This window comes from Telopea speciosissima, chromosome 8 (genome assembly GCF_018873765.1).
Source record: "Telopea speciosissima isolate NSW1024214 ecotype Mountain lineage chromosome 8, Tspe_v1, whole genome shotgun sequence".
Taxonomy (NCBI): Eukaryota; Viridiplantae; Streptophyta; class Magnoliopsida; order Proteales; family Proteaceae; genus Telopea; species Telopea speciosissima.
The window spans coordinates 58310742-58317016 of record NC_057923.1 but is presented as its reverse complement, the minus strand read 5'-3'; positions in this window follow the sequence as shown (position 1 = coordinate 58317016).

The window sequence follows — 6275 nt, the reverse complement described above, 5'->3', positions numbered from 1 at the left end:
TACGGTTTCATTTCGATCGATCGGTGTTCGGTCTTTAATCGGGACAGCCTTATTCGGGCTAAACAAGCCTAAACAGGACTCAAAATGGGCTAATGAGCCGTTTAACTCTAAACGGTCTCTTAACGGTGTGGGTTTACTAATTGACATGCAACAAGAATTTTAAGTTCAAACCATCACACCATTGGGCAGTCACGATACACCTCAACTCAAAGTCAAATAAAGTTTATCCCAACTAAAATAGTAACACAAAACCGAATAGAAGCACATCTAACAAAGTAAGTAGAGGAGAAAAAAATAGCAGCACAACACCGAATAGAAGGCACATCTAACAAAGTAAGTAGAGGAAGAAAAAAAAAATTACAGCACAACACCAAATAGAAGCACATCTAACAAAGTAAGATCTAAAAACTAAAAACTAAGCCTCATTTCACCTACGTTAGTATATCTAACCAATAAATGTCAAAGACCAACAAAAAAACAAACAAAAATAGGAAATTTGGAGGGAAGGGGAGGGGAAGTTTATAAGTTAAAGGGTCGAGCTGGGTCAGGCTGTAACTAGTCGATCTAGGTTGGGCCTGGAATCGGTCAGTCCGATTGGACGCCCGACAGGCTAGGACCTCACACCGGGACCGCCCAATTACTAAACGTGCCAGGCCTAGGCCCGACACGTTTAGTAATTGGCCCGGGTCAGGTCGGGCTTTAACCGGGCGGGCTCGGTCGGGGCTGCCGGGCCCGGCCTGGAATTGACACCCCTACTATCCAGCTTAATACTCCTTGCTAATAGAAGGTCGTCCCTGATTGCCTTAGCCTCCATAGCCATAGCTGAGTCACTGCATCCATGCTTACACTTGGCCGCCACAAAAGCTCCTTTATGATTACGAATCATAACTCCCCGCCCTCTTAGGAAAGAAGCAGAATTCCAAGCATCATCAGTATATATTTTGAACCTCCAAGAAATATTTTAAGAAATAACAAAATTTAAGGCAACAAGGGAAGCGAAAGAAATAGCCTTCTCCCCTGCAAAAACCCAACCTTTCCCCTTGAACTCTCTGGTAGAATGCCTGAATAGTAAAATGAAGAGAAAAATTAGTATACCTAAAAATAAAATAATTTCTCGACTTCCAAATTTGCCATAGCAATGATACCCACTGAATTACTGCATCAGGTTTATCAAGAAATTTGGAAGAAAAATTTAAAAACTCAACAAAATTCCTGAAAAGTCTTCTGTTGGAAAGATTGAGTATAGAGTTTAAAAGGGGATGCCAACCAACAAATAGAAGCAAAATTGCATAAAAATAACGCATGAACAATTGACTCATTAGCCATACAACACAGCGACACACTAGACACCTACCATCAGAAGCGATACTACGATTAGCAAGCAACAAGCAAACTACCAAAGTATCAGAGTAGCATTTTCAAAGAAAATGTTTCAATTTTGGAAGCATTGACAATTTTCACAACTTTTTTCACACATCAACACAAGCAATATAACTACTAGCAGAACTAGACATATTACCAAATAAGGCAAGATAGTAAGCAGATTTTACTGAAAAATTATCATCTCTAAAAAAATTTCAAAGCCAATGGTCCTCTACAGCTGAAATATAAAGAGGGATTCTAAGAACAGTTTGAGCTTCAATTGGGGAAAATGATTGACAAACTAATGGGGCATTCCACTGTCGTATATGAGGTAAAATTAGGTCTAAACATACGAAATTACTCCCCTACTTGGACTCAAAATAGGACCATTGATTAAAAATGGGACCCAAATATCTTTAAAAATCTCAATAGAAAGCCCATTCCCCACCTTTTTCCTCAATCTCCGAAGCAATAAATCATGCCCCTTCAAAATACTTCTCCACCCCCAAGAACACACTTTTCGGGGCTGTGCTTCCAAGAAATTACAAGAAGGAAAATACTTCCCCCTTTAACACTTGAACCCAAAGAGCAATGGGATTGTGTAGAATCCTTCAAGCTTGCTGAGCCAACAAAGCGAAGTTTTACTTTAATATTTTTTGGGTGGGTAAAGGTTGTGTCCAGCCTGGTTTTGTTTCTCTCCCACCCTCTACTGGAAATGACCCCCTGCTTTTCTTATCACACCCTCTCCATTGGACACAACCGTTGGCTCCAAAAGCGGTGCTAGAGGAAAATCAACAGAAAAATTGTGATTCCAATATCTTTGATCATTTATCCTGGTTAGTCTTAGCATCTTCGAAGTAAACGATAGAAAATTGCATCTGTATTTTTGTCTAACCAAATTGATACATGCACAAAAGAGGGAGGAGAGAAAATAAGGTGAAAAAAAAAAAATAATGTTGGAGATAGAAAGATAGGTGAGAAAATAGCAGGGGTTTTAGCTTAATAGACGAAGCCTTGTGTCTTGGCTTGGATGAGGAAACCTTCCTCATCTCTTTTAGAGATAATTTAGGGATTCAAAAGTTTTCTCTTCTTTCATTCATTCATTCTTAAATAAAATATAATGTGATTATAATAATTCCCCACTAATATCTCCTATAATTTTTTCATACACATCACCTCTACTAATAAACACATTATAACTCCATCTAACTACTATCGTGATGCACATACAACACTTAACATAATATAACTATCCAAACTAACATAACTTACATAATAACCACATAAGCCCTCCTTCGATGTATCCTACTAACTTGTGTAACTCACTTATAAATAATAACTCCTAATACCCATGACTCATAATAAGTTACACTTTCACACAACATGCCCTACTCCCACTGGACTCCACATATGATTTATAATTTTTCATGCAACGCAACCACATGTGTGTCACTCATGCAATACAATCTAAACAACTTAAATTGATCTTGTACTCAAAACCACTTTCTAATGAGTGAATTTCAAAAGCATCCAAGTTACTAATAAAAATTAAAACAATTCCACCCAGATCGTAGATCTTGGTGGAGTAATTCCTAAGTTGCTTCGACTGGTGACATTTTCTGCCAATGGATAAGGATCTGTTAATTGTGTTTGTGTATTTGTCGATCCAACACATCTTGTGGCTTATGATGAAGAGTCTCTTCTTCATCTTGTGCGATTGAAAGGTTGCTTTGTACTTGTTACTCATCTCCACTTTACACTTTCAATTGGTGGTATCTTCTGTTAGGGTTTAGAGTTTAAGCACAAGGTTGCTTAAAGCATTACACCCTGGGTATCTAGTTTGGAATACCCAGACTGCTGCCTCCAGCTAGTATATATAGGAAAACTAGGGTTTAGGTCAGATGGGCTAATTACTAGATTGCCCCTCACAGCCTGGGCATTAATACAAGTAAGATTATATTAGAACATATAAAGGGATATTACATAAATACCCTTACAATCTCCTCCTATGTTCTACATATATCCATTACACATGTATAGGAACCATATATTGTTCAATCAGTAATTGAATCAATATAAATTGAATATCAATAATCCAATAAATCAAATAAGAAATAAATAAACTTCAAGAAATAAAACTAGGGTTTTAGATCAAAACTAAACCCAACAATAAATCCGAAGTTCCACATGCAAGTGGCTAAACCAAAAGAAATAATCAAAAGGAAAAGTCCTTGCAATCCATGTGACTTTACTCATCAAGTAAGTCATCCTCATCGAGATCCAGATTCAACCGTTCTCCTCCATCTTCGCCATTCTCTGTAATTTGTCAAATATGAATTTCATAAGATATTATGAATTCAATCATTTGCACAATAGTATCTAGTTCAACAATAAGAACTTAGTACATTTCATATATGGCTGAAAGTAAATCAAAAAACAATAAGCATCATCATCAAGTTTCTTTACAAGAACTCGATCCTATATAGTCTCTATCATAAGGACCATACCATGTTTCCATTTGGAATACTGTATTCGTCATATCAGTCATAGATTTATGTTGTATCATCAAATTTGGAATGGTACACCATACTATGAAAGACATGTCATCAAATTTGAAATGACATAAAGACTAGCACAAAATCATTGAAACATATTAGACATTTTTCATATTCCTTTGTGGAATAACAAAGTAAGGAGACTTCACATAAAAATTTGCTACACCATCAAGTTTGGAATGGTTTCACAAACCCCCATACTTAGTAACCTAACTAAGTTATCTGAAACATGTAAACTATCCCGAATGCTTACCAAGGCTAGATGAGATTCGAATAATTCAAAATAATATTGGGTTAGGTTAAGACCTGACTAAATGGTCTTTAACCCCATCTCCCCTGTAGTTTTGAATGTTCGATCTTTGTTCAATCCCTTTGTAAGGGCATCTGCCATATTATCCTTCGATCTCACATCAATCAAAGTGATAATCCCTTGTTCTGTTCTATAATTCAGCATGGCCTGTTTCAACCTGATGTGTCTCCTCTTACCATTAAAGAGTGAGTTATTCACAATCGTCTTTGTTGCTTGATTATCACAGAATATAGATATAGAGTTTAACTTAAAACTCCTCAATGGAATATCCATGATCGGATCATTTATCCACTCGCTTCATCTCCGCATGAAGCTAGAGCATAAAGTTCGATTCCATAGATGACAGAGCAATACTAGTCTGTCTTTTGGATTTCCATGCTACTACTGCTCCTCCTAGTGTAAATACATAACCACTTGGATTTGTTGTCTCCTAAATCGAGCACCAAGATGCATCGAATATCCTTCCAAAGTTGGAGGATGTCCATTATAACATAAAGCATAACCTTGAGTACCCTTAAGGTATCTCATCAGCCTCGATAGGGCATCCCAATGCTCTTTTCCAGGATTACTAGTGAAACGACTCAGCATGCCTACCGTAAAGGCTATGTCTGGCCTAGTGCAACTCATTGCATACATGAGACTACCAATCAGTTTAGAATAATCTAACTGATTCACGGTGTCACCTGTGTTAGGTTTCAACCGTTTGTTGTAGTCATAGGGTGTCTCAATCGGTTTACAATCACTGTATCCCCAACTAGAAAGTAGCTTCTCAATGTAATGAGTCTGACTAAGGGTGATCCCTTGCTCACTGAAGCTTACTCTCATTCCAATAATGGTGTCTACCACACCAAGATCTTTCATGTCGAATTCTTTGGACAAGGTTTCTTTAATGTCACTCACTACAGAGAGATCAGAACCTAGAATCAACATGTCATCTATATACAGGCAAATAATCACGACCTTGTTTGACTCAGACAAAAAATAAAGGCACTTATCCGAGTTGCTGGTTTGAAAACCAAGGCTCTTTACTGTCTTGTCAAACTTCTCATGCCACAATTTAGGTGCTTGTTTAAGACCATAGAGAGATTTGTTTAATTTACAAACTCTTTTTTCAGAACCTTCCATGACAAACCCTTCAGGTTGGTTCATGTAGATTTCTTCTGTTAGGTCTCCATTAAGGAAAGCCGTTTTTACATCCATTTGATGCACAACATAGTGCTCAATAGATGCTATGGCAAGAAGAATCCTTATTGTTGCCAAATGGCGATCGGGAGTAGATGTCAAAATAATCTATCCCTCTCACCTGTTTATAGCCCTTAGCTACTAATCGTGCTTTATACCTGGCTATAGACCCATCCGGATTAAGTTTCTTCTTCAGTACCCACTTACACCCTATTGTCTTGGCCCCTCTAGGTAGATCAACAAGGTGCCAGGTCTCATTCTGCATTAAAGAGCTCATTTCCTCATCAATGGCTTCTTTCCATAACAGTGAGTCCCTAGATCTCATCGCTTCCTTATAGGTGGATGGATCAGCCTCTAAATGGTAGGTCACAAAATCCTCACCAAAATTCTTGGGTACTCGATCTCTAGTAGATACTCTTCTAGATTCTGATTCAAGGAGCATTGTGGGAGTAGTGTCAGAAACAATTGGTTCAGATTCCAAAGGTGATTCTGTAACCACTTCAGTTAAACCAGGCAAGGTCAGGCCTTTATCTCTAAGGAATTTATCCTTAAAGAATATAGCATCCCTAGATTCTATCACCACATTGGTTGATAGATCCAAAAACAGGTCTGCAGCACTGTCTTCTGCACAACCTAGATATACACAAGTGTTTGTTCTAGTTCTCACCTTAGGTCTCCTAGGGTCTTGTATCCTAACATAAGCTACACAGCCCCAAACCTTAAGAGTGTCATATCTATAGGGATGATTATGCCATAGTTCATAAGGTGTAGAAGTCAGTTTTGAATGTGGTAGTCTATTTAGAATGTGATTTACAGTCAACACTGCTTCTCCCCAATAGCAAGAGGGCATGTCAGCTGTCAATAAC